This window comes from Rousettus aegyptiacus, unplaced genomic scaffold, assembly GCF_014176215.1.
Source record: "Rousettus aegyptiacus isolate mRouAeg1 unplaced genomic scaffold, mRouAeg1.p scaffold_m13_p_13, whole genome shotgun sequence".
In the NCBI taxonomy this organism is placed as follows: Eukaryota; Metazoa; Chordata; class Mammalia; order Chiroptera; family Pteropodidae; genus Rousettus; species Rousettus aegyptiacus.
Window position 1 is genome coordinate 63,399,432 of NW_023416288.1, and position 10,787 is coordinate 63,410,218.

A 10,787-nucleotide genomic window follows, 5' to 3' on the forward strand; every position below is an offset into this window, starting at 1 on the left:
GTCCCTTCGGTGCCCTGCCCCCCAACCCCCGCCACCCTGTCCCCTGCCGTTGTCGAGCCTTGGCTTCTGAGCTGTGACTCTCTCTCTCTCCACGTTCCACGAGAGGAGCTGGAGCCACGTTCGGTTCTGTGGGAAGACAGGGCACAGGCTGTTTCCAGCCCCTCATGAAACATCAAAGGTCAAGAGCAACCGTGGAAAATAAACAGAGGGAGGCTGGCTCTCACCCGCAGAGCTCCTCTCAGCAGACACAGCACGCTGCATGCACACCGTGCAGATGGGGGCGGGGAGCAGGCAAGCGGCACCCAGGGGAAGTGGGGCGGGTGATGATCACTCATAATTAGTCAGAATTGTCAACAGCAAACACTCATGGAGCCCTCACCGCAGGCGCACACTGGGCTTGACACTGCTTCACTCATTCCTCGCGATAGCCCCACCAGACAGAGTCTTCAGCATCGTCCATATTTTTTAGGGGAAGAAAATTAGTCACTTGCCCCAGAGACACACACATAGAAGCCAGTGGCAGAACTGGGACTTGAATCTGGATGGTCTGACTCTATCACCACAGTAAGGGCAGCCTTACCCCTCACCTAACGCCAGCGCTCATCACTCATGTGCCTATGGAATAGCTTTCTGTCAATGCTGCCTGCTCAGTGCCCATTCCTCCCTAGTCTCTCTGGAGTCATTTGTCTCAGTCAGCTCTTCGCATAATAATGCTGTGTAACAAACTATCCTAAAAAAAATTTCATCAGCTTGCAATAAAAAAATGTTTGTAATCGGGGTCTGCAGGTCGACTGCAGTTTGGCTACATTCATTAGATGTCTGTTATGCGTTAGGCACTGTTCTCAGACCCTCAGGATCTAGCCCCTCATCAGGGAAATACACACGGCAGTGACTGTAATGAGAAATGTAGGCCCTGTGATAGTCGGTGTCCAGAGTGCCAGGGGGGCACAAGGACAGGGAGTGACCAGTTTTCCCCTGGGATGAGTGGAGGACAGAGGTAACAATGTGAGCTGGGCTTTGAAAAATTAGTTGAACTTTAGGAGACAGCAAAGGTGGAGAAGGGTGTTCTAGGAAGCGGTGACTGTTTTTAGCAGAGGCTCAGGGCGATGAAGAGACGGACGTGTTTCGGTTGCTGAGCGACAGGTGCGGGAGCAGGTAAGCCACAGGTGGAGCCGGGTCAGGCCAACTGGTTTGAGGAGCCCGTGACATTTTTTAAGCTTGAGAATGGTTGTCAAGGGGACAGGGACTTGAAGGCAAGGAGAGGGTGGGAGGACTTCGGCAGTTCTCCAGGTAAGATAAATTGGGAACGAGGGACCCCTGCACCCAGTCGGGGGGCGGGGGGCAGATGGAAGCTGGGTACACATGATCCCAAGGTGGACGGGGACAGAATGGCTCCATACAGTGTGTGACCAAAAAGCAACATTAGGAATATTTCTGTGAGTCTCCCATTCTCACTGTTTCCAAAGAGGCATTATTGAAACATGTATTTCATCCGTGGCGGTATAAACTGGGATAAATTCACGTCTTGGCTCCTAGTCCCAGGAGGTGCTTTGCAGAACCCTAACTCACCTAATTCCTTATTAAAATGATCATTCTCTGTTTGAAAATAAAACAGCAACTGATTCTTTTAGAGACACAGGTATACACACAGCACCCCGCTAGGGGCTCTCAGAAGGGCCAGGCAGCAGCCATTGCCCACCCTGGGGGTCTCCTCTCTGCGGGTCATTGACCGTGTTAAATGAGGTGAGAGGTCCACGCGTGCCTCCTGCCAAGTGCAGACAGACGGACCCCTGGGGCTTAGTCTTTGGGTTCCTTAGATGTTTAGCTCTAACATCGGTGCTCAGAAAGTGTCCATCGCCAGTGATAGCGGAATGCTCAGAGTCAAACCTCTGACCCTTCCCCTTCTCATCCCTCTGCCGGTGTCCCCCCACACCCCACAGCTCGGCCACCCCAGCCAGGCCGGAGGCTGTGCAGCAGGCAGGCGGCTTCCTGGGGAGGAGAGGCCCGCGCCCTGCGCCCGGCCACACCGGGGAAGGAGGACAGCGCTGCAGCAGGGGGCGGCTTATTTTTAGTCCACTGACTGGCTGGCGCTTTGCAGACTAGGACGGGGCTCCTGCTCCGCGCTGATGCTGTCGTTTCTCCCCACCAGGCCTGGGAATTGGTTTCTTTTCCAGGCAGCCACCTCAGCATCACCTGCTGCAGCGACAGGCCCCAGGCAGTTGCTGTGTGTCTATTATTTTTGATTGCCTGTCTTATGGGGCATGAAATCATCGCTGCCACCGTCTCCCGAGGGCACGGCAGAGGGGTGACAGCAGGGTGGTGCCAGCCAGGGGTCCCGGGCTCGTGGGAGCTCTCACTGCTCTGCTCTGGATACCCTCCGGCCTCGGGGGGCACCGCGAAAGGCTGGCACAGCAAAGCAAGGGCGAAGGCTTGAGGAAGGCAGGGCGCCTGGCTTCAGCCGCACCTCCGCACTGGCTGGTGCTTCTGCGGGCCAGCCCTCACGCCCAAGGAGAGCCGACGTGGACCCGTGCCTCAATTTCCCTTTTTCCCTAGTCCTCAAGGCCATGCTTCCTCTAGGGGAAAGGTCCAGGAGAGAATTCCTTGCCTCTTCTGGTGGCTCCTAGTGTTTCTTGGCTTGTGTTAGCATCTCTGATCTGTCTTTCTCTCTGCCACCTAAAGCGTAGCAAGACACGCCACCCCAAAATATGGCCGCAGGAATTCGGGACTTACCACCCCAAAATATGCCACTTTGGAATATCGATTATTTTAAACTGTAGGCGCTTGAAAAACAAGAAATTCAGGTCTATGGCCATGCCACCGTCGATGTGCCCGATCTTGTCTGATCTCGGAAGCTAAGCAGGATCGGGCCTGGTTAGTACTCAGATGGGAGACCACCTAGGAAGACCAGGTGTGGTAGACATAAAAAAGGAAAAAAAAAATAGCAAAACAACAAATTCAAATTCAGGGAGAGGCTTTCTCTGGACTTCTTTCATCTGCCCGAAGACGGAGCCTCCTAAAGGAACCCAGCTGTCATCGATGCCCTCCTCGGGGACAAATGACTTGCATCCAGGAGAGGAGACTAGAAGTGATACCAAACCCAGACGAGCCTTGTCGCAAACGATCAGATCTCCCAGCCCTCTCAGCCCTCCTGCTAAGGGCCCATTCATCTTTCCTGACGGTCGTTTGGTCCCCCTAAGAGGACCACCTCCCCCACCTCTGCCCAGTGAAGATGGTATTTAATCCCGATTCTAAGCCACCTCGTGGAGTTACTCATTTCCCCTGGGTCTCTCCCAGGTACACATGAAGAGTGCATGCTAATAAACTTCCGTTTGATTTTCTTCTATTAATCTTTTATATCAGGGGTCTCAGCTAAGAACTCTGAAGGGTTGAGGGAAAATGATTTTCCTCTCCTACGCTGCCTTCGTCAACGGCCTTCTCCTGGCTCTCTGTCTCAAATCTCCCTCTCCTTTCTCTGTAAGGACACTGGTCATTGGATTTAGGGCCCACCCTGAATCCAGGTGAGCTCATCCCCAAATCCTTCCTTAACTCCAGTACTAATTTTAATTACATCTCCAAAGACCCATTTTCAGATCAGCCTCACTCGCAGGTGCCAGGGGTTAGGACATGGACATCTTGAGGGGATGCTCTTCAACCCACTACAGCACAGTCCTGGTGGAGATGTTTCTTTTTCTTTTTCTTTTTTTCCCCATTATTAGTAACAATTTTTTTTTTTAAATTAAGATCATTGGGGTGGCACTGGTTAATAAAATCACATAGGTTTCGAGTGTACGATTCTATAGTATGTCATATGTATATTGCATTGTGTGTTCACCACCCAAAGTTGAATTTCCTTTTGTCACCAAATTTTTGACCCCCTTTACCCCTGTCGACCTCCCCCTCCCCCCTTCCCCTCTGGTAACCACGAATCCATTGTCCATGTCCGCGAGTCTCTGTTTGTCATGTTTGTTTGTTGCTTTCAGTTTTATATCCCACATATGAATGAACTCATATGGTTCTCAACTTTTTCCGTCTGACTTGTTTCACTTAACGCGATAATCTCAAGATCCATCCATGTTGTCACAACCCTTAGTTCTCTCCCGGAGCTGCAGTGTGACAAGGTCGAGGGCCTGAGGCTGCTGGAACAAGCTGTTTGCCCAGGAGCTGCTTCTGTGCTGCCGGGCTGCTCACTTACCTCCCGAGTCTGGTGCAAATGAGAGGTCTGGCCGGCCTCTGAGCTCTGAGTGCAGAGCGAAGGCGTGCAGCAAGCCCTTCTCCTCCCGCTGGCAGAAAAGCCAGAACACTGAAGAAATAGGAAGAAAGGGAATTGAATCAAAGAATAGTGAGCCTTGCAGACTGTGCGGCCACCTAGGGAGAGAATGAGGAGAGGTGGCAAGTGCAGAGACCTCCAGGCTTAAATCCACTGAGACCTACAGCCCGGGACCCTCCCCTGCCTGGATGAGGAGCCGGAAAGAGTCATGCCTGAGCCGATACCTCAGGGCCCCTGGGCAGATCCAAGCAAAGCTCTTGCTCGATTTTACCTCTCCTGCCTCCCTGTTGGGCCCTTTTCGAAATGAGGTGCCTTCCCAGGAGGGCCCAGGCCCCCCACTCTAGCGTCCTACCCACCTCCAGTGGTTCCCCTCCACAATCACACACCCTAGAAGCTCATTCTCTTTTCTCCCATCAAATGTATCTGACACGTGGCTCATTCCCTTAGGCCTTTTTTTTTTCTCAGTTTTTCAGGTGATAGGAAGCTAATCCCATAAACAAATTCAAACCAACTTGGGAGTTAATGACTGAAACTGTTAATGACTGCTAACAACGAAATTGGCTGGGGGCGGGGGTGGAGGGGGTGGGGGGAATATTTTGCATTTTAGTGGAGAAGAGGCTCTGAATTGGAGAAAGGAATCCCTGTGTGGCTAGTCAGTTCTGCGACAGGCTGAGAGACGGGATCTGGGGTTGAGCGGCTTCTCCAGTGCTCTGGACACCAGCTCACGAGTGTTGACCTCGCATGCAGGGCCCTTGCTGGGCCACCTCCAAGCCACCCCACCGCCCCGCACTTGCAGGCCAGTGGCCTTTGTGGCTCTCCCCACAACCCGGCACCCAGAGGACCAGCATCTGGTCTCCTAAATATGCTTCAGAATCTATTTATTACCATTTCCTCCTATTTTAAAGAAGCAGCAGCTGCGTAACCGGCTGAGGCCACACAGCGAAGCTGCTTTGATTTAAGCCCGGCTGTCTCCCGCGTCCATGCCCTCTCCTCTCGAAAGCCAACCGTTCTAAAGTGTTTGGGTTTGTAAAAGTGTTTGCAAAACGTTTTGTGTGCGTGCCTGTGCTTTTAATCTGGTCCGAGTGCTTCAGAATTACAGATCCCCTTCTCTTTCTTGCTCTCCCGAGCACTGCTTTGAAGACTCTCCAGCGTTTACCGGAACAGCACCGCAAGGATGTTGCTGCCGCAGCAGGTGCATTTGACCTTCCCGTCCAGCCTTCTAGGGATGAGCCCGCCACCTCCCCCCACACAGGGAAAATTGCCGTAGACGTCCTCGTACTCGTCCCCTTACTTACGAGACTGCGTGTGAGGATGTCTTTGGGGCGAGTGCCACGAGCAGAAACGCAGGACCCCAGGGTAGGCAGAGCCCGCCTCTGTCACGCCACTCTCCAGGATAGCCACTTCGGTCCACACCCCATCTACACTACCATACGGAATCCCTTTCCATCATATCATCCAGGTTCCCCGTCTGTGAAATGGTGAACGGTGCCAGGTAAAATTGTCAAGCCTGGTGATGAGCATGGATTCTGGAGAACTAAAGCTGTGAGAAGAGTGAAACTACTAAGTTTCACTGTGTAAAACATTAATCATGGTCGTTGATGTACCGTTACCTTTTTGCCAAATTACCAGACCGTCCAATAATTCTCCTACATGCCAGGGCTGGACGGCTTCCGTTTGCGTGTCTGATGACTGGCCCCCACCCCGCCCTCCCGCTCTCTGCCCAGAGGCTGATCATCTGGGCGGCACCCACGGGCTCCCAGATCTCTGGCTCCAGGTTGCAGGCAGCCCCGGGAGGCAATGGCAGGAGAGAAGCAGGCGGGAGGAGAGCGAAGGAGCGTTTTCCTCTGGCTCTTTTCCCCTCTCAAAACCTTAAGCCTTCTTTTCTCAGCTTATCAGGCCTGGGCGTGGTAAGGGCTCCGCTCCCTCCCTAGCCCTTTTGCCCTGACCTGGCCTGTGATTTCCCTAACCCCTGTCCACACACCTTTGCGCAGATGCCTTTACTGAACGGTATGTGTCACCTGTTACCCTGACTGCTGACACAGCGTCTGCTATTTTAAAACGATACCTAAAATGTCGGGTTAGACCAAATGACCCTGAAGGACAGTTCCGGCGCTCTGCCTTCGGGGACAGCTACCATGTCCTCTCACATGCTGCCTCAGTGCCCCTGTGGAAGACATTGCCCGGGCTGGGGCTGCCCTCCAGGACACACTTATCTTTACACCTTCATCCATCTCACTCGCCCCCTTCCCAGAGAGAGGACTCAGGTCAGTGCCAAGCTCCACGGCCCGCACCCCACCCCAGCTCCTTCTCTGTGTCCATTCGGCTCCCTGGGTTCACCTGCCTTAGCTTTCATCCCCCTGCCCCCATCGTGACTCACCAGGTTGTGAGCAGTCTAAGCCAGGCGCGGGGACCCAGGTTCTTGGGTTCCTAGCACAGTGCCTGGCCCGTGGCAGACCCAGTGACTGGTCAGGGTCTGCCAGCCCTGTGGTGTTTTCTCTAAGCAGTGGGATACATTCTGGCCCGATGGAGACTGTGGTCAGCATCTGTCTGGCCCCTTCACTACTCTGGACCCAGGCCATGTCTCACTTTTGGGAAAGAGGCTGGAAGATGTGGTTGGGAGACCATGAGGGGCTGAAGGGCTAACAATTTAATAGCATAATTATTTCCTCAATACCGATGGTGCTGGGAAGCTGAGGCCTGCTGCCTGCAGGATGGATGGTGTGGGGACGTGTGAGTTATATTTTCCCAGATAAAAGCACTGATTGCCTATAAACTCTGATTCTGCCTGATGTAAAAGCCACTTTATTGCACATCCAGAAATTACTACCCGTATAAAAGCACATTATTGTGATGTAAAAATAGATTTTTATATAATTTTTTCATGCTACCACCATGTAATTCTTCATTTCCAAGCACCCTGAGATTGCACTGAGGTTTATTTTTCTCTTTTAATTGTTTGCCGTGGCATGCCAATTTATGATAAGATATTCTCCTTGAGATCAGAGCAGGGCAGGGGCATAAATAACCACCACCGTTTCATGGCAGGCAGGATTCTGGGACACCCAAAATGCCATCGGGCTCCATGCGATGCTACAATTTGGAGAGGGAGTGTGTGTTTTTGAGCTCATGGAGGCCCTTCTGGAAGGCAGGAAATAGGGAGGGGCTCCATCCCTCCCACCTGACCAGAGGGAGGGTTCAGTATATCCCCACCTCTCTAGTCCCTCGCCTACTGGAATGCAACCAAGGAAAACTGGCTCCTGGCCAGTTTAAGGCCCATTAGCCTGATCCATGCGGCTCATGAGTCTGTCCCTCTCATTATCCCCTCATTGCATGGGGAATCCGCCACTCCATTAAAGCCGCCCCTGCAGAACTTTGACCTTTTCCATGTTGAGTCCTTGGGCTGGGTTCCCTCCCACGTGGACAGCCCACAGGAGCGCTTACTTTGGGAGATGAATGGCTGCCCTTCCCTGCAGAAACCCCTGGTTTCCCCCTCAGTCAGGCTGCCTCCTCTCTGCAAGGGGCAAGACTCCAGACCCTCCAGAGCCTGCCGTTGCCCCGGATGTGAGGACAGTCACTTTCCTGTCCTTGCAGCATGGATGGTGGCGCTGGGAGTGCAGCACTAAGGCAAACCCAGGCAGCTTCTCCCCTGCCCCCTTGACCCCAGGGGAACCCTTGGCGGCCATTCACTTCCCTCCAGTCCTGGACCTGGGGCCTCCTCTCCAGCTACTGATGCCCTGGTCTGCACTGGACCAAGCAGGAGTGCCTCTATCTGGGTATTGCCCACTGAACACCCAAAAGCTACTGGACAACATCTTTCCAATGGTCAGAGGTGCTCCTCCCCCACTGTCAGGGCTGCACAGTTGGGTAATGAATGGATAAATGAATGAATGTTTCCATCCGCGGCTCTCAAACTTCGGCTGCATCACGATCACCTGCGGAGCTCGTTTCTGTTTCAGCAGGTCTAAGGAGGGGCCTGAGTGTTTGCATTTTTAACAAGTGCCCAAGCCATGCCCAATGCTGCTGGTTCTGGAAGTCTAATTTTAGAACCCCTGGATTATTTGTGTCTCTGTCACCCTGATGGATGGGAGGGACTATGGAGATGGAGAGCAATTGGGTGCCTGCGTCAACAGCTCCTGGGACAACCGGGTGGAGATTAAGGGAGAGAGGAGAGGGCCCAGAGACCCTGGGAAGAAGGACCGACAGAGGGGCCAGGTGACGGTGGGTCTCTAGGGGCTGGAGTCCCCAGGGAGCATCTCGGGACAGCAGAAGAGCTGGGCCTCCCCGACCGAGCCGGGTCGGCCCAGAGGCCACTGCACTCCGATGGGCGGATCGGGCCCCACTGTGCGGGGCCTGTAAAGTGGACACACCCGCTGGGAGGCCTGAGACCTCGGCTGCCCGTTCCCACAACCTTTCCCCGGCCCCATAGAACTGCGAAGGGCGAGGCGTCAAGCAGGGTCTAGCGCCCCAGAGTCCTGCAGTCCTTCGCAGCTCCACCGGGCGCATGCCCAGGACACTCGCCCCGCGCGCGCTGCCCTCTGAATGACAGTTCCCTCTCGTTAGCGTGCGCTGGCCGAGGGGAAGCCCCATCTGCGGCCGGGACCGGGTGGGGGGCTGCCGAGGCTTGCCGACGGGGTTGGAACACTAGCGGTGGCCCCATCTGCGCCTGCAGCAAAGAGTCCGGCGACCTCGACCAAGTCGCTTTCTCTCCTCGGGTCTCAGTTTCTTCGTCTGTAAAGTGGTGAGGATGATGATTTCTGGTTCTGAGGCTCTAAGGAATTGCGATATGGAAGGCACGGAGAAGCTCCTGCACAAACCAGGCCAGTGATTTCCCTAACCTTTGCGAGCAGCAGGTGTCCTTGGAAGAACCGCCATTCGTGGCAGCTTACCCCAACAGGGCATGGACGCTGATTGCAAAGGGTGGCCCTCTTCCAGGGCTTGTCCCCGGCTGCTTCTCCTTGTTTACAGGAGGCCTTGCCTTGGACCCTAGGGGGCGCTGATTCCCGAGCATGGGCGTGGTCCCTGGACCTGGAGTTCCACCTCAGTCCACCACCTTGGACCACAGCAAGTGGCCCTGGGAATGCAGGCGTATGATGTGCTTGGCTCAGAGCCTGGCACAAGGCCATTTGGGTAATGGGAGACTGACCAGCCCTAAACTTTGCCAGGCCCCATTCTGCACCCCTTAGCTGAGGCAGACCTGAATATAAAATTTTTAAAAAAAGAACTAGGGAATTGTCAACCTGGGTTAATATGGAGCTTAAGGGTTTCTCTTTTTTTCCAACAAGTGAAGGCTGGGCACCTCGTTGGGACAGTCCTGCCAGGGCCTGGTGGGAACGTGTGTGTTGGGGGCGGGGTGATGTAGAATCCTGGGAGTTCCTCGTTTCTCATTCCCTCTCTGGGACTGGTCCCATGCAGTACCCTTTGCCTGGGCTGAGCTGCATTTAAGTCATTTGTTCATTTAGAAATCTTTTACCAAATACAAGCTGCTTAGAGACACTGTGCTGGACACAGGGACATGTGGATCGATAACACATGGCCTGTCTTCTAGAGCGATATGTAAAACAGAGGCCAAAAGCCTTCTGTTAGCACTCAGCCCGGTGCCCACGGATCGTTAGCCATCGCCGATGCCGCGATCATGACGTGGGGTATGGTCTAGCGTGCCTACACTCCAGCGCGTGGCTCTGCTGGCGCCCTCAGCTCCCGGCCCCAGGTCAGGCTGTCCTGAGAGAGCCATGCTAGGGCCTCCCTCCTTCCCTCATGTTTCTGGCTCTATGCAGCATACATCCTGTTGGTTCCTTGTCTGCAAATCAGGCCTTGGTCTACCTCACTGGCGCCCTCTGGAGGCCAGACAGCTTCTCTACCTACCTCCTCCGGGTAGGTTCTGAAAGAGGGCTGGGAAGGGCTTGCTCCCCACAGGGTGGTCCTACCCTCTAAGCACTTGGAAGAGTATTAGAAATGCAGACTCTTGGCCTCGCCTCAGGCCTACTGGATCATAATCTGCATTTCAACAAGACCCCTAAATAAATAATAGGCCTGTTAAAGTTTGAGAAGCCTGCTCCAGAGCCTGATGACCTGAAAGTGTACCAGCAGGAAAGGGAAGATTGTTTTTAGAAAGAGCCCACAGCCCAAGGAGCTCAGATACTTCCAGCTCAGGACCTCAGCTCCTCCTACTGCCGGAGAACTCCGTCTCTGCCTTTAGGGGCCTCTCCCTCCCCGAGAAAACAGGTCCTGGTGTAGTTGACCAGATTCAAACATCCACAGATGACACCCACCGACAGACAGGGCAGGGAACTTGTCTGGCTCGGTTGCAGGTCCTTTGTGCCCGACACAGAGTAAGCACGTAACTCATGTTCATTAAGTTGCAATACCTTTTTTTGCAGTTGGGACGTAGTGCAGTAATCGGGAAGGAAGCGACTAGGTGTAGCAGCACCACCTCGAGAGGGCGTTTGCGTCCTCTTTTCGAGCAGGAGCCGCTGCCTGCTGCCAAGGATGCTCTGGAAGCGACCCCTGCTTTGATCAATGA

General features: G+C 54.0%; 1 pseudogene; it reads left to right on the top strand.

The window, feature by feature from the left end:
- The first annotated feature begins 2,801 nt into the window (after positions 1 to 2,801).
- LOC118611012 lies at positions 2,802 to 2,920 on the top strand (annotated as a pseudogene).
- The last annotated feature ends 7,867 nt before the right edge of the window (positions 2,921 to 10,787 follow it).